Source organism: Anser brachyrhynchus, assembly GCF_964034855.1.
Source record: "Anser brachyrhynchus genome assembly, chromosome: 14".
Lineage (NCBI taxonomy): Eukaryota > Metazoa > Chordata > Aves > Anseriformes > Anatidae > Anser > Anser brachyrhynchus.
The window spans coordinates 6,830,035-6,854,783 of NC_137709.1; the positions used below are offsets into that span (position 1 = coordinate 6,830,035).

Genomic DNA, 24,749 nt, shown 5'->3' on the forward strand with positions numbered 1-24,749 from the left:
CAGTCCTGTCACACTGTCAAAATATGTCTCCAAGTGAGCAAAGTACATCCAGACTGGGAAAGTATCAGTGCTTCTTCCTTGCTTTTCTTCAGAGATGATGAATATCCTGTGGAAATTACAAGTTCTTAACTGTTGCATGGCAAGAGCTAAATGCAGGCAAGCAGTGAGTGTTGGTCTCCAAAAATAGCTGGCCCCGTGTCCTAACATATGTACGATCTGCTAGTGAGTGTAAACCATGTTCCTGGGAAGCTGTGAGCTTTACTGGATTTGGGGTACTCTAAAGTTAGATATAAATCAATTCAAGATCATTACTAGTAGCAATATGGTAAGAGCAGAGCATAGTGTAGGCAAAATATTGGTGTTAATCCAGATTTTGGGCTGCACTTTGTGGCCTGCCCCGAAGCCTGGTTGTTCTGGGTGCTTTGCTGGATTTTTCACTCTGTTACAGCCGCAAGAGGTGCAGGTGCTGTCTGTATAACAGCATAGACGTGCTTTTATGCTCTAAGCATCCATGCTGTATTTTAAATGCTTTAGCTGTTGCATTTGAACTTAATGAGATGGGTACTGTGCATCTACCCAATGTCAATTGATCGCAGAAAGAGCATTCAGTCCAAGTTTAATTAGCATGTAACTGATAAGTCCAATTACTCTATAATGATTTGGAAATTACATGAACTACATATTTTGTGGTTGTGGCCTTATATAAAACACAAAAGTTGTGAGGAAATTTTATATTTAATGAACACTTTAAAAAAAAAAAAGCCATTCTGGGTTTAATCAGATATCAATTAGTTGGAAGAGGGAAATCTTAAATTAACATGTATTAAGTGTTAATTGGCAGCAGCCTCCCCATTGAGTGAAGTGTGGTGTGCAAGCCCATTACCAGCACGGTGTGCAGCGTGGCACAGAATGCAGTCCATACAATGCCTCTTATTGTGCCGAATTTGTGTAAGAAATTCAATTATTCCCTAATGCTGGGGGTGGATCTGATACATAATTAATTCTGGCTTGTTTTAAAAGATGCCTACATAATTAGCAATGCATGGAATATATTATCTCTGACATATTTTTAAAACCTTAGTAGTTACCCTTTGAAACTAGCCCTTGCTCTTTAATTAACAGATAACGTATTGCAATATTAAATTTGAGACGTTGCCATTTTGGCAGCACTTGAAGTGATGTTATTCATTATGGTTGCCATGGAGCACGCTTCTTTAATTTGTGATCATGTGTCCTTATTGATGGAAGAATATCTTGGGGACAGCACCCACAGTGTTACTTCAGAAATGCTGGTTTTTATATTTAACTACTTGCTCTGTAAATCAGAGTAATGTGGGCAGTGGGAGTATTTTTACCGTGTGTCTCTGGTGCTGCATGGTTATTTCCCTATGAACTGTGCAAGAAATTCTTAAATCCCTCTGGTGTTAGAGGGGGAACTTTTGAGCAGGCATTGGAGGACAATCGACCAGTGTTTAAATAAGTTAGCAGTGGGGGAAAATAAAAAATAAGGATGTACAGGTTAGGTGCTTTCACTGAATTGGCATCTGAAGGAATATGTCTTTTTTTCCATTGAGCTCTGCAGGGATCCTAGTTAGGCTGGTCATTCAACTTAGATGTTAAATTGGCTAAAGTTAGGGGTTGTTAACAATGACAGCGTGTACTTGGAATTGGCTATATATCAGTGTAACCTAGAAGGAAGACAGCCAAAGATGCATTTCCTTAAATAAGTTGATAGGAAATGCACACACACACACACACACACACACAAAAGGCAGGAAAAAAATCATGATTGCTAAATTTTCTCATTAAAATAGAGAACAAAATATTGCTAGACAGGCTTTCATTTCCTTCTGCTAGATTTCTGTTAGCTTTTTAATGTGACATATGACTCCTAGTGTTCCTGGTCCATCAAAATACTATTAAAATGCTTCAGTAAGATTCTTCACTATTCATGGCAGAAGAAAAGTGGAAGTTTGCAGACTATTGTTTCTCTCTTTACTCACAGCCAGAGAGTTTTTTATTCTCTGAATATATTTGGGTACCAGATGGTAGATTGTTTTCAAAGTTGTCAAGCAGATTAACCAAAGTTAAGATCCTAAGTCCTTTTGGGGGCCTGATGATCCTGCTTAGCAAAGATGCCAATGATCTCACCCAAAGTTGGGCATTTGGCACTTGAGAAAATAAAGTGGACTTGTATGTCCAAATGTTAACTCAGGTTTAAATCCTTATTCTGAAAGAGAAATCTTAGACTCTACTGTAACGAAGGAGGAGCCAAAATGATGTATCCTATGCTGAATATTTTCCTTGGTTGTTTTCTGTGACAGACTTCTGATCTGGATTCCAGGAGTACCAAGTTCCTTTGCTTTCTCTCTCCCAGCTTCCTAGAGAAACAGCTTGCTCTTGTTACGTGGACGCAGGGTGCCAATACCACGGAGTCCCAATCTAAACCAGGTCCCCTAGGCATGGCAGGAATAAGAATCATCATGTAAGTAGGGGAAAGATGAATTAATTTGTCCACTCTAAGTGCGGAAGTATGAATGACAAACTGCTTCCACCCGTTACCTCCACTGCAGTTAGCACTGCTGATCTTGCCCCCAAATTTTTTGTAACTGTGTGACCACAGCCGTTGAATAGCGGTGAGTGCCCATGGGTATCAGACGTGCCTAGAAAGCTGGATAATTCCAGTTGGCTTGGTGACTGCTTTAACAACAGAATCAGATGAAGTCAGCTGGTGATGGTAATGTTGTTCAGACGCATTGCTGTCCTGCTGTCTAACCCTGGCCTTAATGGAGCAAGACTGCATGATTGGAAAATGCTGCCTAATGATTGTTGCAATACCCACTTTTGCTGATAATATTTTATAGTTATTCACAGAGCTGGCATAAAAAAATGCATGGTGGACATTAGGTCTACACAGCAAGGGATCCTCTCATTGTTTTTTGTGCTGGTTTGATATTACAGAAAAGATAATATTGTTTTGGAGGGCTTAGTTACTTTTGATTATTTTTTTCTATTTCTCCAGCAAAATTTTCCAGGACAATGAAGCAGAGTAAAACCAAATGGAAATAAATTAAGGCCATATCAGTTCTTTCAAAGTGGAAAAAAGCATAGATATGTTCTAAGGAATGCTTATTTCAGTATGGAACCTTAAAAAAAAAAAAAGACTATTGAATGGGATTTGTGCTGTCATTTTGTGGAGTGCGTGGATTTGTGTTTGTACATGTGTTTGTGCTTTGTGCTCTAGCTCCAGATTTCATGGGTCTGGTTGATCTGCAAGAAGCAAGACTGGGACTAACCAATCTGTTGGTACGTTAACGTATTTGTGCTTTTGTTCTTTCTGAGCTCCTTTCTACCAGCCTTACCTCAGTGTGACAGTCCTAGGGGTTGAGTAAGAGACCTTGGCTTTAGCTGCCATGGTGAGATTTGAGCTGTCTTGTTAAAAGTTCAGCATGCAGGGCTGGCTTTACTCTGACAAAGCCATGCTGCCTCAAGGCAATTCAAAAGGTACTGCAGAAGCCTGGAGAAAGCACCATTTCTGCACTGTTTTTTTACAAAAAAAAAAAAAAAAGTGGTGAGAGATCTGTGAGCATGGCTTTAATGAGCTGCAAACATGGCACAATGATTCAATATGAGCCAGAAATTAGTCAGGCTGAGTAGCAAAATGACACTTTCTTTTAAAAACATCACAAAAGCATACTGTAATTTTGTATAATTACTGATCAATTGCCATTGATTTATGCCTCTCATTTACCATCAAAGGACAAACTAGAATTTATCCTGGGCACCAGACAGCAACTAGATGCCTTTCTAATAGGATGTACTAAACAATTATTTAAAATGCACCTGGGTTTCAGGATCATGGAGACTTCTGTCATGGGAAATTGTAGTGTAAGAACATGAAACTTTTTTTAAGTCCTGAAGAGAAAAATGTTTTCTCCAATGAGCAAGACTTGTCAATTGCTAACACTGACTCATTCACCCTGTTGCAAGGACATGGGCCCAGAGTAGTCCCACCTGGTTTTGGCGCTTAGCTGGAGTGTCTCAGCTAAGACCCTAGCTATTGTAGGCTCCTTTGCTTGCTAAAAATAGGGGAGGTGTCTTTGCTGGTGACTTAATGCATTATGAATGTGAATTTACTCATCCTGACTGCCATCACAGGAATGGACTTTTTCAGTCAAATTTCTTTTTTTTTTTTTTCCTTTTTTTTTTTCCTTATGAATGGTGGTTGATTCAACACTACCTGTACTATAGTTTGTGTTACAGTTGGGGTCCTGCTGTGAGGACAAGATGGGACTCCTGTCCAGCTGATGGAGAGTGCTGGCTCCTGGGCACCCCACAGCTGGTACCTGGGGCTGTGCCCTCAGCTGCCCAGCTGCTGCCACAGGCTCCGGCTGTAGGATAGAGCATATATTCCTTGTATATATATATATATATATATACCATATAGCCCTTGGGGGGGCTGTATGGATAGAGCATATATTCCTTGTCCAAAATGAAAGCTATCTGGCACTGTTGCGGCCAAACTTGTCTACTGATTAGTGGATGAGTAATATGTTCAGAGCCTGATCTTTTAGTAGTTTAGTGGAATCATTTAAATCAATATTGCTGTATGACAAATTATAATTTCTGTCATCTGACACAATGTTCTGGGGGAAAAATTGTTTTTCTGAGGAGCGTAAGATGCAATATGGAAACAGCAAAAGCTTGGTTTTCCTTTCCTTTTGCTGCCTTGACAGTGAAAGGAGACCAAAACCTCAAAAGAAATGACAGCATGTATCTTAACACACCACCTGTATTTGAAGTGCCATCCTGGTGTGCGTGTGTCTGGATGTGTGCAGGCACACGAGATCTGTGTGTACCACTGCTCTCAAACAGTATGTGAAAAAAAAGCTTGCATGCACTTTTTCTCCCTTCCAGCTGAGCTAGTGGAGTTTTTAATTGATTGGTACGAGGGCAAGAATTTAAATAAAAGGAAAAGCCAGCACTACCACAGTATGTGCTATTGATTTATGGTTCTCTTATTGAGCAGAAAGTGGCAGGTTACAGGGCAGAGAAGGACCATGAGAAGTAAAAGAATAAAAAAGGGTTAGAGAGAAGGGAGGAGAAAGGAGGTTAAAAAGAGCACCTGTAGAAAAGGGAGAGACACCACAGAGAATGGAGCTTGCAGGAAAAGGAAACATCAATCTAGGGAGAGTGAGGCACGACAAATAAAGAGGTGGGACAAAAAAAAAGGTAGAGAACAGAACCAGATTTTCTCAATAGTCAAATCTTTAATACCCTTTGCTTTCCTAGGCTGCTTGCTGTATGGGGCTGGCATTCTGCAACACTGCTTGTGGAGGATGCTCTTGCTTTAGTACCAGCTGGGTGCACGGGGCTGCTCAGCTTGACCAGTCGTGGGTCCTTCCAGGGGTCCTGACCTGTGTTTCTGGCAAATCTTTCCCAGGGCGTGGAAATCTAAATGTCTAACAGTGATGAAGGAAACAAAGGGAGAAGCCTGGAATACTTCATGGTAAATGCATAGCAAGTTACAGTATAATTCAAATAGTCTAATAAAATAGCCTGAAAGATAAAAGCAACAGTCTATGATAATTTTTTAGACTGGTTGTCTAGATTCTCACCTTTAGAGAAACAGCATTTTTGGGATATTTTTGTGGAAAGATGACAGAGGGCCAGAGTTAAACCAAATGAACTTTCTTTCAAGGCGTATCGGAAGTTAGGGAGGCTGGGAAGGGTGATTCATCATTCAGAATTCTCAGAATAGATTTGCTAAATTTACAAATTCCATGTTAATTCTGATTCTCTTCTCCAGCCTTGACTGGCAGCAGCTGTTTACTTTGTTTAGCTTTACTTTTTGTCTTCATATTTTTTTTCCATTGAACTTACCTCTTTGTGGAAGTGTGCCATGAGATCCTGAATTGGTTTTGAAAACGAAGACAGAAATGAGATCAGTCAATACAGCAGTGAGGCAAAGCAAGAAAATATTTTTTCCTTTGTTTCATTTTCACTACACATTTCCTCCAATTACTCTAGCAAAGATTGTAGGCATGTTTCTAGAAAGATCGAAGTTTTGATGGTTGACGGATATTTGGGTGATGCAAACTTGCATTTCTTTGAGAAGCTGGTTCTTTGCACTCAGAGACGAAGCCACAATGCACTGTGACCTCATTGGTCAATCAAGCAAAACAAATTGAGTTTGAAGTAATTAATACTTGCTGCAATGTGCTTGGGAATATGCTAGCAACCAAGAACTATCTGCAGAGAATTAGTTCAATTAATTGTACTGACAAAGACGAAACTAATCAGATGAATTATTCTTTTTGTCCAGGTCTTACAATAACTATCAGTGATGGTTGGATTTTATGTTGGCTGCTGCACTGCTGGCACCCTCATTGGTGTTTTTCCTGATGTACCAGCACTGAGTCTAGGTGCGATGCCTTGTGCTTTGAAGCTGGAGAAGTATTACCTTTGCAAATTGCTGCTTTGTGAATGAGAGAGGGAAGGGAACCATATCTGGAATGTAGAGGTCTGCGAGGAAATCAGCGCCTGCAAATTCAGGCAGCTTTCCTCAGTCGGGTTTTACTGGACAAATTACACAGCTATGATCACTTGCTTTGAAAACAGATGTTACAAGTTACAAGGAGGCAGGAGAAGGTTTAATGCCATTAGGTGAGTCCTGCTATCACCACAGAGAAGACAATAGCTTTAACCAGAATTTTTCTTTTGTGCTTAAACAGAAGACTTTTGTCATTCTTGAATCAAGCATCTCCTTGAATAAGAAAATGAAAGCATAAAATGTGGCATTCTCACAGTATTTTTATCCTGGTTTGATGTGGAAGTTAGGGTACCATTTCCTGTCTTTGATGTCTATGCTTTAGAAGGAATGAGAATTAACTAGTGTTAAATGATTGGAGATTTAACAACCAGAACAATGGGAAGATCTGGGGTTGCCCAACCTCTAGAGAAAAGGGGTTGCACAAATATGTTTTTATTTAAAATAATAATAATAGTGGGGGAAGATGAACAGCTTTGTGTATCTGCTTGGGCGACGAAAAGTTACCATGAAATTAAATAATATTGAGAAGTTTAAAAAATAATTTAGCTGCAAGGTTAGTTAAACCTGGAAGGGATCACCTCTACCCTTGGAAGATTCTAAGATTAATTTAGGCATGACCTTAAATCTAATCTATTCCTCTGTGGGACATGGGATAGGTAACATGACCTTTATCCCCATTACTCTTGTATCTGTGATTTGGGTACAAGCTGTGTGTGAAAGTAAAAAAAAAAAAAATTAAGCAGTGAGGATGTTTGTTTTCACCCACAATATCTAAGCATTGAAAGTGATCTAAGCAACATGGCTTAAATAACTTAAAATCGGTATAAGAAAACAAGAGGATTGGAGTTTGGGGGGGGGGGGGAGTAGGAGATAACTGCATTGCTTTGTACTTGTGCTTTGAATAGAGCTGTCCCCATTTTAGCAGGGATACATAATTTCTGTCCACAAGAAATGCTTAGATGTCTCAAAAAAACTATGTTAAAGCATCTCGCGTGTAATGAGGAGAGGCAGGTGAGGACATTCATTTCTGTAGCAGGAACAGCAATAATCCATGACCTGAAATAAAAAAACACCAGGGTGGTTGGACTGACCATGCTTTCCCTGCTGCGTGTTACAGGCTGCTTCACCGGTGACTTTGAAAAGTCTCTGTCAGTCATGCCATGGATCACCTCCATTCATCGAGTGCTTCTGATGTGCCACACCAATCTCAAGTGAATTTTCTCTTCTGCATCATTCTTTTTTTTTTGTTTGGTAATGCTCACCTTGACTGTTTTGAGGATCTACTGAGAGCCTCTGGTTGCAGGTGGGTGTGTATATATGCACGTAGGTACATGTATATTTGTATATGTGTGTGTGTGTTTGCATGTGTGATTTCTCAGGGACGTTTCCAGTGGTGTTTGAGGGTGTCTCAGGAACTTTTCTTGCTTAGGCTGCAAGATAGTGACACAAGACTGAATGGTACCATAATGTACCCAAGTCAAGTTTTGAGACTCCATATTATCACAACCAGAACTAACTCCAGAGACCATTATATGCATTTATTATACAGTACTAAAGTATGAAAGACTCAATTAAAGTTTATTTGATATAAAATTAACACTCCTTTCTTCCTCTTCACTGTGCTGATTATGTTAAAACAGAACAATGAGGCAGCTGCAGTGGAACAGTATCAGAGAAATTTCTGTCAGCATTTACTATAGGCGAAATTATAAGGCTAGGTTTTCTCAGCCAGTTCAGTGAGCCAACTGGCTGCACATGTTGCAAATGCTTCTTTATACTATCATGAACTGCAAAAAGAATACATTGAATTTTTCTTCCCTTTTAAAAAGTAAGAGAATGGTGCAAACACAGGAAAAAATTACCATATTCAGCTCTTGCATTGTGCTTCTCCTCCACAGCTTTCCAGGGCTCTGATCCAGCAAAGCCCTTCAGTGCTTGTACAACTTAAGCACCTACGCAGTCCCTTTGAAGTCACTGTGACTCTTTTAAAAAGTGCAGTTAAACACATGCCTCACTTGAACTTTAGTTTGATTTGAATGTTGGAATTTTCCAAAGGGAAAAAATGTGTTTTACAATCAATGCAACGTATGTGATCTTAGTACACAGGGAAAGCAGGATGGGAATGATCACCTCTGAAAACCAGGCAATGACCGACCATCAATCACAGGGACTGCGTTTCTTCTACTTGCTTTATAGTAAAATAAAACTTCGGCAGACTGGGTTACTTTTTCAGGGTCCTTTAGTGTAATTTCTCTAGAAGCTTTTTGGATCTACTCCTATTAAATTTTATAGATTTCTATTCCGTGCGAGTGAAAAAATAATATTTCAAATGACAAGTCTATTGAAACCCTCATTTTTTTATCATAAGGATTTTTTTTAAAGCATCCTTCAATCTATTTTTTACTCTATGATGGAGTTGGAATAAGAATAGTAATTTGGCAATGTAAATTTGCATAGAAATATGCTGCCTAAGAACTCATTTATTACACCAGTTATAACTCAAGCAGATATGAAATGGCCTAAAGGTAAAGCAGAGTTGATGGCAGAATAAAAATGTGCATGTAACTTTCTATGGGCTTAAGTTTGTTGACTTTGTGATTATTTTCATTTAATATGTCTCCAGATGGAGATTAACTTTTTTTTTCCTGGATGTTTACTTCTGGCTCACTTGTACCGAAACAGGAGTATGTGCTCTGATTAACATTTGGTTTAATTTAAGTGTAGCCTTTCGATTCCTTGCTGAAATAGAACTTTTTATATATTTTTTTTATGGTCATTTATTTTTTTCTATTTTCCAATGGCTCAGAAGGGAGATTCCTGCATCAAAAGTAATCGCACATCGTAGGTAGCTACTGTAATTTTTCTTCCTTTGCAGTACTGGATGCGTACTACTTTCTTTACATTCAGGTTCATTGAACATGATGTCAAAAGAATTCTATTCCCAATTCTGCTGTGTTTTTATTTTATTTATTTATTTTTTTTCCACATTACTTCATGGCTTACAGTTGACAAATCTAATTAACTGTAAATTTTACTCCAGGTGTGGGGAAAAAAAGTTTAAAAAAAAAAAAAGTAAATTAGGGTTTGGTAAGAGGGAGCAGAAAAAGGTACTTTTTCCCAAGCTCACCCAACTGGCTCATACTCTGCTAAAATACTAAAATACATTGAAAAGTATGTGTGTTTTTAGTGGGCTTGCTGAGCTTGTGCTTTTTGGCAGAGTGGAGACAAGAGCAGTCTTTATTTAAAACAACTAAATAACTAAATAAATTCCCCTATGATATAATCAAACTTTGAGATAAGGTTCTAAATGCTGAAATGCTGAAGCCGCTTTAATGTTGATTATGTACATCTCACAACATCCAGTAGAGTCAGATAATGCACAGTTTCAGCAAAGTCTTGTTATCTTTCATTTCTTAAAGACTCACCAGGGTATAAAATCCAAGTTTTAAGCTGAAAGTGAAGCTGAAATGTCATATGATATCACAGGGGCTTATTGGGCAATCACTACTTTTCTGGTCTCTTACTCTCTGTTAATGACAAATGAAAAAAAAAAAAAAAAGAAAAAGAAGCCAAAATAGCTTGTTTCTATACTGCAGACAATAATGACCATCACATGGGTTATTACGATCATCATAGACTTGTATTTTTCAGCTGAAATAGTTTAATGTTATTTTTTATTACTGACTACTGTGGTTTGCTGCTTTAGAAATTAGCTCTGTAATTTTAAATATCTCTTTCTCCCATGTATTATGGCCATATAAATAAGGGTAATATTTTTCTCCCATTGCTTTTGTTTAGTTTTCTGACTCCTTCCATATTGATTTGTCTCAGTGCTCTGTGAAATTGATTACATTTGTTTCTTTAGAAATGAGGCTTCTGGAATTCTGCATTATATTTACCACTCAGGAAAAAAAAATGACAACAGAGAAATGGGTTTCTTTTAGAAATGAAACAAAAGCCTCATTTGGATGAGAGTTAATTTAATGAAAGTATTTAATCTTCCCCTCCTCCTTATCCAGAAGCAAGAAGTTATGGTACTTCTTTATTTTAAGATTTCCTTGCCATGTTTATTGTGAGTCATTTTCGGTTTACTGGCAGAAATGAATTTTTATTCTGTTAGGCCTGCTGAGATTACCCTGCTCTGTGACAAGGAGCTGTAGTCTTTTTTCTGGTTTGAGCACCATCAACAGACTGAACTATAAGACTCTTTATAGTATATTCACTTAAATTCCGTACTACTTGTCACATGCATTCCTGCTCCTTTTTACGTGAGCAGAAGAAATGGATGGGAAGGTGGCAGTTGCTTTCGTGGAAGTTTACATTTTGTTGGATTGATGCAGAGGATTTCATTCATCCCCTGACCTGTCCCTGTACCCAGACTGCGTAAGGTCGTAGTGCAGCATCCCTGCCAGCGAGCAAACCTCTTCCTGCCAGCTCGGTAAGGAGATGTGGCTCCGCAGGCTACGCTCAGCAAAACTACAGCTGGGTCGCTCTGTCTGTTTTCGTGGCAGTCCACCACTGGGAAAGCTGAACTTCATGGAGAGGTGGGGCTGGCATCTTGCCCTGAGGCTGGGGTGAGCTCCGTGAGCTCAGATTGAGGTGGGGAAGAGCAAAACAACTTGGCTCTGTGCTCTGCACTGCTGCTGGGGGAGCTCCCTGAGCTGGAGCAGCCTCTGCTGTTTGCAGATAAAACTGTCTCGTTGGTTGTCTAATGTCAGCCTAGTGCCTTTTTTTGGAGACAAACAGACCATCCTGACCTCACTTGAGAGCTGCAATGTATTGCAGACAAGCAGGTGCCTAATCCTCGTGACAGGAGGCAAGGCAGCTGCATCCCAGCTGCGTGGAAACCTTCCGTTGTTATAGGGACTGGGATGTGGGTATTTTCTGTCCTCTGGCCTACTGAAGGTGGAAAAGGAAACTAAACCACCCCTTGACACAAAATGTGTCTTTTAGTGAAATGAAGAAATTCCCCCAAAGAAAAATGACCACAAGTCAGGCTATTCTTTCTCTTTCTCCCACTTCCTGCCAAGGTTTTATAGCGATTATCGAACAAAGTCCGTGTCACAACAGATTAATCTCTTAAATGATTTTCCCTAGAGAAGGCAAAGCCCATGGGCATGAGTGCAGCCAACATGATGTTACAACAGCCTGCTCCCGGGTGGCTGCTAGGAGAGGATCAGAAATGGGGGCTGCTCTGAAAGCACTTGTCCCAGAGGACAGCTTTTCCAGGGACCACTGAAAGAAGTGAGGGGAGGGGAATCAGGGAGCCGAGGGGGAGGAGATGTCACAAGTGTTGTTGTGGTGAGAGGGTGCTAGATGGCAGAGTTTGAGACCTTGGTTCAGAGAGCTGAGAATATGGTATCTACTGTGCAGGCCAGCATAGCAGCAAAGGCAAGAACTGAACGGAGACCGATGGAAATGTGGAGTGATCTGCCTGCGTCAGAGACTGATAACGTGCTTGATCAGGCAGGGGTTATCAGTGAATTCTTGTTGAATTTCCATCTTCTGGACTGCATTTCAACTGGGTGTGGGATCTAGAAGTAGTTTTAAACACCTTGAAATATCTTAACTCTTTCTCTCTGCTCCATTGCTTAGAGTCAGGCTCCAGTTACAGACCAAGGGTGTTGGGGTAAGTATCGCAGACCTTGTCAGCTAGTCACAGCTACCAAAATCTGCGTGGCATTAAAGGCTGCCTCACACTCACTTTGTGGTACTTGTGACTTCCACTCTGGCCTCTTTCAGATGAAAAATAAAAGGCCCAAAACACCTGGTTAAAGGAAATGCTAATCTGACTGTAGGGAGAATTTTTGTAGATATTTTCCTAATGAGCAAATTATGCCATTTGGAGTATCCCAAAAAGGCATAGTTAAAAGGGAACCTCTTGATGTCAAACAATTATTTTGGTCAGTGCTTCAGGATGTTTTAAAATGTGCATTGATGAATATAAACAAATCACCAGGGATTTATTTATTTTCAGTGCAATGCTATTGACAGGAGAAACCAGGAAGCATATCTCTTCAAACCATTACTATCTCAAGATGTAAATCGTTAATGATACCACGTATGCCAAGCCTGTACATTATTTAGACAGCTATAATAGTTCTGATGTTCCGATGAAAGCATGCTCTGAACAGAAGTCACCGCACTCTTCACTGCATGCTTAATCAGATTTTTCAGTCACTGTATAGCGAGAAGGATTTTTAAACCCCAAAACCTGCAGTTTATGGCAAATTATAATGTTTGACAGGGTGAAAACATGCTCCTCTTCAAGTCACTGTCTTCAGATGAACTACACCTTCAGAATATCCTTATGAATTAGGGAAATTTCATAAATGCTGTTTTGTAGTTGAGGAAACTTGTATGCAGACAGTACATGCCTGTCTCAAGGTCATGGCAGATTTCCTCTCATTTACTCCCCTCCCTAGCTCTAGGTCATGGTAACATAGTCGTGTTTAGACCATCTCTTCCCTGCCACAACTTGATGATAGTGGGACTGCTGCTGGTGGAACCTCCTCCTTCTTCAAGCAGGAGCCACAGCTAGGCTTAGCCTTGGCCTTGCATTTTGTAAGAGGGAGAAGATCACTGGAACCACCTCAGAATAAATCGGTCCAGTATTGCATTCATGAAATGAGAGTCTGTTCAACAGAGACAAAAAGAGCATCAAGCAGCCCATGGTGTTACTTCTAAGCACTCTCTTTGCAGCTCCCTCCAGTGCTATGACAGGAGCCACTAGGTCCACAGATGTTGGTGCTGAGGGACACAGCACTGGGACAGTGTGATTCAAGGCCTCTTTTGCCCACCAGCATGGACTTCATTAGCATTCAGAAGATTTGCGATGTGACTGCTCACTTGTTTGATCTCATGGTAGCAGTATGTTTTGTATCCCTACATGAAGTCCGTGGTTCAGATAGTCTTCTTCCAAGGTTGCTTCTCTCTCTTGGCTGTTTACTAAAGTACTTAAGTCCTTCAGCATCATCACATGAGGGACTTTATCAGTGAAGCAGAAATTACAAACACAACAAACTGAATTTTATATTCCCAATCCTTAAATAGCTTTACTGAGGGAGAGTGAAGGGGCTGTGCATCCTTTTCATTTCCCTTCCCCCTCCAAAATAATCTCAAGTTTCATGTATCTCAGGTCTTTCTAGCTATTCTTCTCTCACGTGCTTTGAAATCATCTCATCTCACGTGCTTTGAAACCTCTCATTTCTAGAAATGCTATCTCCTGCCACCCTCAATCTGAGTTCTGGAAATGAGTCAGTCTCAAATTAATCTTCTGGATGGAAAGCTGGCCCTTCCCGACCGGCTTGATGGGTGACTCATGTCTTTGCTTCTGTCTCCGCCCCAAACATGGCAGCCTGAGTCACTGTCCTTCATCACATCTATCATATCCCCTGCTTACTGAGTTGGAAACTCTCAGCTGATGTGTGCATCTAAGCTCCCGAGCTGTCCGAGTGCGCTGACATGACCCGCGGGCTCCTACGACCCCGTTGCCCTCCGTCTCCATCACTCTGCCGCCGCAGTCAGGGACAAGCACTCTTTCAACATCTTCCTGGAAAGGACTCGTGTGGTGATGGGAATTACAGAGTAAGTCCTGTCTCAGCGTTTGGTTCTTTGATCGCTTCTGGACATTAGCATTGGAGCTAATCACCTAGTTAATTAAACTGTCTCAAATATAAGCCAATATTGGGCCTTGGCCCAGACCTTTTATTTATGTTTCTGACCAGCCTCAATTCTTCATTTGGCAATATATCAAAATGTACAGATGGATCAAAATAGTTCATCATTTCCCAGTCAAATCTGATTCTTTGCAAATAGTAACCCAGACTGTCACAGATGGTATACACAGGACTTGAATTATACATATGCAAGCTGGGAGCGCTTCAAAGATGCAGCCAGCCAGAACAGACACCGTGCCTCACGGAGTGCTTCCCCACTCACATCCTACCTGCAGGTCCAAAAAAGTTCCCTCTGGAAGTGGATGGGACGACTGCCATCCTGCAGCCAGGCTGCATCGACCTTGTACAGAGCTCAGCCAGTGAAGCCCGTTACTGTCAGAGAGCTGCTCACCACCAGCTTGTAGGTACTGTACGCTCAGAGGAATTGTCTGACATTCAGATATTCAAATATATATATTACAGGAGACTTTGGTCTTCAGCAAGCAGAAAGCATCTAATTTAGTCGGATAAATTATTCATTGTAAATAATTTGTTCAGCTCCACTACCTAGCAACAAAAGGGTTTATTTTTCCTTCCTTCCATGCATATAGGATTTTTCTGTCAACAGTAATGGGGAGATACACAGAACAAGTACATTAATATTAGTGTTTGTTTTTGTTTTTGTTTTTTTCCCTATCTACATCTTCTTTAGAAATGGGTATAATGTAAAAGTGTAGCTATATTGGTGTTAGCTTCCAACCCAGGGAGCTCTACAGAGAAATCTCTTCTGGGCATGTACAGTGGCATGCATTCCAACAAGAATGTATTTTGCAGTCAAGTAAGTATTAGAAACTACTTTTTTTTTCTTTTTTTTTTTCTTTTAGTATTTTTATGTAAGTGACACTTTTAGCTTTATGAACTTCTTTCTCTATTTCCCCTAGTTAAGGACATAACAAAATGTAAGAACTATGGACTAAAAGTCCAACTAGTCAAGTAGACTGTCGAACAGCAAGGGACTCTACTCTTTTGAGTAGAAAAGCATGACAAGCACAGAGCAGTGCTTCTCTCAGCTTTCAGATATTTATAACTTGGGGTCATTATGAGCTAGGAGGGTGTCTTTCTATTTAGTAATCTCTGGATATTTCTTCCATAAGTTGGTCTAATTTACTTGTGTGTGTGTGAATTCATTTGTGGTTATGGTACCAAAAGCAGAAGTAATATTCTTTGTTCATCCAGTTTAACATGCTGCCAGTCTTATTTTTCCTTTTAACCTCTTCTGATGCACTTGCAGAATTTCCAAGAAAAGAAGTGTATGGTCCACGCTGTCCTATCTCCATCAGTCCATTTGAAAAAGAACTTGTGATTTACAGGTGATTATGTAGCAAATTCTGAGGCCCATCAGTTTACCTGTATTGTTTTTCTCTCTGTTGGTATCTGCTTATCTCAGCGACCATTCTGTGTCTTGAGGTAGAAAAGTATTTTGTCCTGTAAAACAGTACTTACATCTTTGCTTGAAATTTTTGCATTCTATATTCCTCTGCTGAAATTACCTTCTTCCTTTCCCTGTTCCCTCTTATTCTTGTCATCTGTTTTACTATTCTTCTGGCAGCCCCATCCCAAAGGTGGTGTTGACTTCAGAAGAGAAGTTGATAAATAATACCACATTTAGGCTGTGTAAACAGTGTTGATCTTTGGTCTTTTCTTTCTTCTATGCAACCTTCTAACTAGGCAAGCAGAGAAGAAAAGACTATGTTCATCTACCTCAGGCTACTCTTTCCTTACTGAAAGCTTTGCTACAAAGGTTATTCAGAAGGGGAGAGAAGTAAATCTATATTTGTAAATAAACAGCAGGGTAAATAAAAATATTCTATTCTGTAAGTATTAGATGTTCATCAAGGTTGAACAGCAGAAAAGTTATCAAGAGATAGGTAACTTCTTATGCACTAAAAAACATCCCATGATACCTGCAAATAACTTTTCTATAGCAAGAAGTAACAAATGCTGGGGATTTAAGTTTGGAAGTTTTAAGTTTGGCTGGTTTGGAAGCTGTAACTTGTTAAGACTTTTTTTTATTATTTTTTTTTTCTTAAGTCTTGAAGTATAGTATTCCCCAAAATGATGCTGTGGCAGCCAATTCTTCATTATGTTATGATGCATATATGCTCAGACACTCATTCAGCTGTAATTTCCCTTAGTACCCACACTGAAATAATCTCGAAGCATTTACTTTCTCAAACAAGTAGAAATCATGCCAAAAAAAATAAAAACAAAATTTGTTCTCTGAGCTATTTAGCCACTTCTGCAGGAAGAAGTGTAATCCAAGAAGCAAGGTTGCAAACTGTTTTCTCCATGTGGCTGGCAAACACAACAAATGATGCTTTTAAAAGGGGTGAAGAATAACAGAATAAGAGACAACTTTGATTGCAAAAATACTTTGTGATCTCAGCCTGGTCTGGTATGCGTAATGGTAGCGTCTGGTACTTCACGATCTGGAAAGTTTATATTAATGCTCAGTCGTTTTATCGAAACTTCACAAAATAGCAAAATCCCTACTGTACGTTTCAAAAGAGAAGATAACTACTGTTTTCTTCATTTAAGCCACATTTTCATGGCAATAGAAGGTATTAGTTTGTTTTAATGCAGCAGAAGACATAAAAGGAGGAAATCTTTGCCCTGAAGAATTGAAAAGAAAATGGATATGAGAAAGGAAGTCAGAAGGGCAAGCAGTGTTAGCTCTATTTTATAGACAGGAAATGGAGAGCAAAGAATGATTGTTTTTGTCAAGCCTTTCTAGAGAAAAATAATGATACCAACTGTGCATCAATGTAACTATCTCTATCACCAGAGACAGAGAGAGAAAGATGAGGATATTAGATTCAGGAAATGTGTAACCAAAACACCATTGAAATAAAGAAGAATCTTTGAATCAGCTCAGAGGAAGCTAGTTCACTTTCTAGTGATTTAATCAGTGAGTCGGGATGAAGATTTTACCTGTCATGGACTTCTGTCTCAAACTGGTATTCTGTTATCCTTTTTGCATTTCAGCATCCTTAAATTTGGTGCCACAGAGAGCATTGCTTCCTTATGAATCCATGCAGCTCCCAGTGCCCACAGTGTCTTAGAACTATTGCAGTATCCATATGGAATGGTAATAATAAATTAGGTGTTCAAAATGATACAGTTGATCTGAAGAGTTTCTTGAAGCTGAATTAATGCCAATCTGGTGGTTCAATCCTTTTCAACCCAAAGTTTCCTCAACTGGCTACTTGCTGCATTCTGCTATGGAAACATCTTTGTTGGAGTTGTCACTGCCTTTTGTCTTGCAAGTCATTCTCTGTGTGTGGCAATAGCAGGGGTTCTTCATATCTAAATTTCATTTTCTCATGTGGCTTTTACGAGTCTCAGTTCAAACTCTGCCCAGATGGTTCCCCCATGTCAGAATCCATCAGGCATTTTCTTTTCCATCAGTCATGAACAGGATCTGGGGATTTGGGCACATGGTACTGTCAGAACAAAAGCAAATGCCAAGCAAAGAAATCTGTCTTTTTTCTTTTCTTTTCTTTTCTTTTCTTTTCTTTTCTTTTCTTTTCTTTTCTTTTCTTTTCTTTTCTTTTCTTTTCTTTTCTTTTCTTTTCTTTTCTTTTCTTTTCTTTTCTTTTCTTTTCTTTTCTTTTCTTTTCTTTTCTTTTCTTTTCTTTTCTTTTCTTTTCTTTTCTTTTCTTTTCTTTTCTTTTCTTTTCTTTTCTTTTCTTTTCTTTTCTTTTCTTTTCTTTTCTTTTCTTTTCTTTTCTTTTCTTTTCTTTTCTTTTCTTTTCTTTTCTTTTCTTTTCTTTTCTTTTCTTTTCTTTTCTTTTCTTTTCTTTTCTTTTCTTTTCTTTTCTTTTCTTTTCTTTTCTTTTCTTTTCTTTTCTTTTCTTTTCTTTTCTTTTCTTTTCTTTTCTTTTCTTTTCTTTTCTTTTCTTTTCTTTTCTTTTCTTTTCTTTTCTTTTCTTTTCTTTTCTTTTCTTTTCTTTTCTTTTCTTTTCTTTTCTTTTCTTTTCTTTTCTTTTCTTTTCTTTTCTTTTCTTTTCTTTTCTTTTCTTTTCTTTTCTTTTCTTTTCTTTTCTTTTCTTTTCTTTTCTTTTCTTTTCTTTTCTTTTCTTTTCTTTTCTTTTCTTTGGTAGGGGTGGGGATAGGGATATGTCTGTTGGTATTGGTTTCACAGGATGCTTACTTGGCTGTCTCAGAAGTGACCATACATTTAAAACTTTTCTTTAAAATAACTGGAATCCATTAAAAGCTCCCATTTGTATTCAGGGCATTTCAGCACTGAGCAGCATGAAAGGAAGAGATCAATAATCACATTGCAAGACCCAACTTCTTGCTCTGCTGGGCTAACATAAGCTAGCTCACCTCCAATACTGAATCCAGTCCTCCCTATTTTGTCCTTCAAATGTAGTATCCCACCTTCTTCCCCTTTACCTTACAATCCTCTAGGGCTCTTTCCCAATTCAGCTATGATAACTTTTTGTTTTGTTTTGTTTTTACCTATTTGCAGTTTATTCCCATATCTATTTTTCTCCTCTTTGATCTGCCATTTGGCTAGTACTACTGAAGGACCCCATGTTCACATCTTTGCATAGCCTTTATTTTAATGCCACTCTCACTCATCACTGGCTCTGCAAACTTACTCCACTGCTTCGGCAACTCATTTATATCAGCAAGAAGGAAAGTATTGTTTAACCGGCAAATGTATATCACAAAGAGAAAGATGGTAGGAGACATACAGTGATATGTTATGAGTTAGCAGTATGACAGAACTAACTATTGCTTCCTAAGTTAAAATTGTAAAATTTGTGACTAGGAGCTCCAAGATGGGAGAACTAGAGGGGACAGGTGCGTAGCCAAAAAAAAAAACAGCTGCCTGTGAACAAAGTGGATATGTTGAGGGAGGATGGAGGGAGAGAGAAAATCTGAATGTGGAATCAATGCCAGAAAATGATGGATGCAGCAAAAGAATTAAGAAACCGAAGTGAGATGCCCTTCTGCGTGACCATGTGCCAAGTCAGGGAGAAGGAATGCTAGGATGTGTTGATGTTTGATTCACTGCTGGTTTTGTGTCATGCAGAATCTGGCAGCCACGCAGTGTCTGCTGTGTGTCACAAAACTCCTGTGGTGAGAAACCACATGAAAAAAATTATGAAGGGGAAAAACATTGGCACAAGAATTTCAGGCTGTCAGTCCCTGAAATGAAAGCTTGCTTTAGGTATAGTAGCAAATCCCTCTAGTCTACACTTTCTTTCACCTTATTTGTGACTGGGTCTCATTTTCTACTGATTCCAACTGCACAGCCATAAAATAGGCTTTGAATGCTGCTATATGAATAGGAAACCTCTGTTTTTGCCACATACCATGCTTAAATGGTAGCTCTAGCTTTATGCGCATGTGACTTAACAAATAAAGCTTAGGCCAAAAGATGCTACGAAATGTTTGTTAAAACTTGGAGCATCATTTTGCAGAGCCAGGTTTCTGTCAGGACTGGAGTCTCAAGGTCTAGGGTACTGAAATCATTAGATTTTGATGCCTGCCTGAGTTTGGAGTCTGAAACAGTAATTTGGAGTTTGGAGCTGCCTTTGTTCATGTGAACTGTCTTAGTTCCAGGGTGAAACACTGAATGGCAGCATTAGTAGCTGTTACACTGTTCTCAGAAATAACCACCAAGTTGTGCAGACTTTTCAATCTTTTTTCTAATTGCAGGATAGCTAAGGGATGCAGGGAATAACTGGGACATAATTTGAAAATTTATAAGGCACCCAGAGAGAAACTGTCACCCCTTTCTATTTGGAACAGACCAAGCCCTGGAGAATATAATGTAGAAAATAAATTTTACTCCACTTTTTGTTTTCCCTCTTTCACCTGTGCAATTTTGGGTTGGCTTAAAGTGCAGGAACCAAAATGCTGGTACAGGAGAAAATGTTGTTGTAATGCAGTTTGAAGGCTAAACATCAAGATGTCTTTGAAACAACAGAAGGGGGTAGAGGAGAATTTGTTTTTCTGAGGTTTCAGAACTAGGTTTTATCTTCTAGCACAAAAGTAAATGGAATTCACATCCAGACTTCCCTTGGTTTGTTCTCCAGCTAAGCGCTGATCCTTTCAAGTTTTAGTCATGTCTTATTCTTCAGCAATCTTCAAATTTGACACTGAATCTTAATCCACAAAAGGCAAAAATCTTGAACGCTTCAGGTATTTTCAAGATTGGCAGTAATATTAGAAGGTAGCCAGAATTTCACATTGTTCTTCTTATCACCCTCTTGAACATCCAAAAGCAGAGATTTGAGTTTTGTGAGTAATTACCAGAGTGTTCTAGGGTAAAATTTTCATCAGCTAAAATAAGGCTTTTATTTCTTTGTAGTGAAATGGGAAATTTGCTTGCTCTTAGCAAAGCGAACATATGTTTATCCCATGTGAAAATCTGCCATTAGCGCCTACAAGCTTCTAGTTTACACAACATCTATTTTCTTTTGCAGTGGATAATGAAAGACATGTCAGAGTCACCCAGGCTCTTCTGTAGTCTCACAGACCGTTGTTCCAGGACCTGGGAGCAAAGGCCATGGCATCCATTCCTCAGATTCCCAATGTTGTGCACAAAAATTAAACATCATATATATATTTAAAAATTGGCTTTAAAACCCCTTCAAGAAGCCAAAAATAATACAGAAAAGGAGAGCTTTATTTTTCTTTCTGTCTGTTCATTCAATGTCTCATGATAAGAAGAGGAAAATCTTTTGTTGGATTCTGCAGCAATGTTTTGGCCAACAGTGTTAATTGTTTTCTTTACTTTTAATGAAACAAACTGCCTTGGGCTGAAGCTAAATCTCTCTAAGCCACACAAGTGAAGATTAACTTCTTGTCCTTCCTCTTTTGCAAAACTGTCAGAAAAATATCACTTCCCTTTTCCATTTCCTCCTTAAAATGTTGTACACCTCCTTGCTCAGCATCCTTCTCAGTTCAGAGCTAGAGAGACACACAGCAGAGTCACAGCTTCGTTTGCCTGGACCAATGCAAAAGGACAGGACATTCCCACTGCATTTGAAGCAAGATTGCTCTCAAGGTTCACACACCAAGCAGAAGATCTTTTCTCATTTCAGAAGAGGAGGCAGGAGCAGATCATTTGGTGAGCTGATATTAGGAACTGGTAGCAGTGCAACAGGCTGATGCCACTGTAGTACAGTCTGTGAAATCTCTTAACATGCTAGCATTCACTTTTTTAAAGCTCCTTCCTACACAATAGCGCACAATCCTTCAGCTTTTTCACTCAGTAATCCATTGTAAGCTAACTGGAAAAAAAAATAGAAAAAGTATTGGGAAGCTCTACAGCAGAAGTGCTGTGAGTCTTGTAGACTGGACTGCACTCAGGCAGATGCTAAGTGGGCTAAAGACAGTATTGCTTGCAAGAAAGTTCCATAAAGTGATCAGATTGGGATCATCAAACAACCTGTGGCATCCAAGAGAACACTGCTAATATCCCATGATTCTTGTTATACCTAATACTTGGGTGGCAATGAGCCAATGTTGCTCGTACAGTGTGTTGTTGTTGTTGTTTGGTTTGGGGATATATATTTTTTTTTCAGGGTAAAAGATGCTCCAAGAAGTCAGAGACCATTTTTCTGCATGTATCAAGAGCTGAGTCTCATGATTTTTTCACAATTAATTCTCCTAGTACATCAATGTGGAGAACTGCGAGATTATGGGAGACCAGGACATTTACCATAAAGCAGGAGGAGAGCATTTCTGGTGGATTTGAAAGACTCAAAACCCAGGAACAAAATTTAAAAATACAAAAATTATAGGACAGTAGGTTCTGAAGGCAAGCTGACGATGCTTTTCCCAGAACAAGCTAAAACTAAACAGAATTAAGTTCTAGGAGAAAACAGACCAACAACAACAACAACCAACAGAAAAAAAAAAATTCAGAACTCAGGTAGAAAAGTTGTTTTGGAAATTTAGTTGCAATTTCAAGTGTTCTGTATATGTTGTTCCATGCGACTCAGTAGCATTTCTAGCATAAAGATTTTTAGAATTGGCAGGAATATGTGACTGGAAAGGAAGGATGAAAAAAAAAGCTGTTTTTTTTTTTTTCTTATCAAATTACTTATTTTGATCTCAAAAACATGGCTATTCTTTTTAGAGAGGCATGTTCAGAGGGGAAGAGCAATCCCTCGCCAGCTAGTATTTTGCATCGTTGCTACCTGCTAATTACGTGAGGCAATCTTCAGAGAGCCTGATAGACACATCCATAATACCTGCTTGATAGGATTTCAGCAGAACTTTGTCCCTCTTCTCATCACATGCAGACACAATGACTCTGTAGCGTTTTGACAGCCGTGTGTCTGAGATGTCTGTTATGAAGGAGACGAGAAGGAAGATGTTCCAGGCTCCCTTGTTGCCACCCTCCTGATGAGTAATTCCAGGCAGTTTGGAGCCTCCTCGTGGTCCTCTCTATCACCCCCACCCCTCTGTTCCCAGCAGCACATTCTGTCTCCTTCAGGAGTCATGCCAGCCTCTCAAACCTAAATGGTACATTATGTTAGATTAATTGGCGAAGAAAACATCCACAGAACAAGGGGAGGTGGGGGAAGAGGAAGGTTTACTTGTCAGAAGTGTCATTTTATCACACTGAAAATCATAGAAATGGGGAAAAGAAGGATCCATCTTGTAAACGAAAAGAAAATGCTTGCCTGGAAGTGACTGGCAGTAACTTGGAGCGAAGAGGGAAGAGATGAGGTGCTGGGGAAGGGAGGGGAGAGAAAGACACGGTCCCAGTCGGTGTGTGATGGCTGTCACCAGTGCAAGCGGGGCTCTGAGGAGACAGCTTCAGCTGTCTGATCTGCGTGGTTGGACTGGTAGCTCTCCTCTGCCACGGGTGGACTCAGAGCAGGCACTAAATGAGGCCCTGGGGGGGGAATCTTTTGGTGAATTGGCCCCTGGAGAAACTCTCAGTACAAGCTGAGCACTGTGTTTCTTTCAGGTGGCCGCGTCCTGGCAGTGTCTCCTGCTGCCTCTCACAGCTGGCCAGAGTAGAACCCACACAAAAGCCTCTCCCTGCTTTTGCTCTTTTCCTGTGCATGCTGCCAGAAGAGCTCTGCTCTCCCTAGGATAGAAGATGTCTAATTCCTGCCTCACCACATCTGTTTGCGGTCACTGGAGTTATTTGATGGGCTCCTCTCTAACTCGGTCCAAACTCTTCAGCAAGGACGGAATTCAGTTGTCACTTCTCACCAGAGCTTTGGCAGCCCAACGTAATCCTGCAGTTGTGGAGTTTATTTCTAATTTTCCTTTTTTTTTTTTTTTTCCTGTTAAACTTTCCCCACCACTGTATTCCCCATGTGCTGGGACCTCCCTTGTGTTGCCAGTTTGCTGGTTCCTCGTTCCTCCTTTGCTTTTCACCCACACAGTTTTCCCTTTAGTGTCCACAAGCAATCTATAGCACTACTTTTTTTTTTTTTACTTTTTTTTTTTACTTTTTTTTTTTTACTTTTTTTTTTTTACTTTTTTTTTCTTTTGAGTTTTAATTTCTTATGTGCTTTACATATACAGAATCAATTTGGTATAACCCACTGCAAGAACTATTTTCGTTACTGATTTTCAAGTGGGAATTGAGCACCCATGTTAACAGAAATATAAGATTCCCCACATGGGAATTCTGGGCTCTTTTTCATACTTTCAGTGCCAAAACTCTATAGAAAGATGTTGTCTCATTCATTCTGACTGACCCTGGCAGACATGAAGCTGCTATGCAATAATTAAGTATTTTTATATGAAAGCTAGTTTTTATAGTAGCCTACATGCCATACATCAGTGTGGAAAATAAAATAAAAAAAAATAAAATTCTTAATTTCATGCCAAATGATTTATGCTGAAATTCAACAGATGAAGCAAAATGACTTCTTTCACACAGTTTTGCTGCTGAATTTGCTTCCTAACTAAGGACCAGGAGCTGACTTTGTAGCTGATAACATCCAGTAATGTCAAGCAATAGTAGTTCAGTATTAGGGAGGAAAAACAAAGCAAAATAAAACAAAAACATTCCAGTGGAAGGATGGATAGAAATAGACTGATAGACTGAGAGTATGGAAAGGGTGTTGAAAATGCACCTCTGGAGGTTTCTCAAGGTGTGGCTAAGCAAATGTTTAAATTCAGTTTCATTAGAATTTGTGTTTGAGACAGGAGAAATCACAGGCCTCACGAAGTTCCTCATGCTCTCTCTTTTACACCTCTAAGGTGAATGTGGAGCAGAATGCCAGGAGAAGGAGAAACTAGCTTCTAGCCTGGATGTGAGACCAACGTGAAGTTCCCACTCCTACTTGAGGAGATTTGGCTTTCCTGGGTAGAGCTGTAGGCACAGGGGGGTTCCTTCAGCCCCCCATAGGATACAACTCCTCCTCGCTTCCATCTTCAGCGTTGGTGGCACGGCACGGGGACACACCGAGTGCCCACAGCTCTCATCGCATGGCTTGCCACCCTGTGTCGCTGGGCCTTGCTGGGGATGCCATTGCCAA

General features: G+C 39.6%; 1 long non-coding RNA gene across 1 annotated transcript in view; it reads left to right on the plus strand.

Moving 5' to 3' along the window:
• Nucleotides 1-24,749, plus strand: part of LOC308177802 — a 53,968-nt gene that overhangs the window by 20,519 nt on the left and 8,700 nt on the right. Inside the window, exons 4-6 of the long non-coding RNA XR_013939415.1 lie at nt 2,378-2,485; nt 6,326-6,425; nt 7,671-7,856. This is a non-coding gene — a long non-coding RNA (uncharacterized lncRNA). The remainder of the gene's footprint in view (nt 1-2,377; nt 2,486-6,325; nt 6,426-7,670; nt 7,857-24,749) is intronic.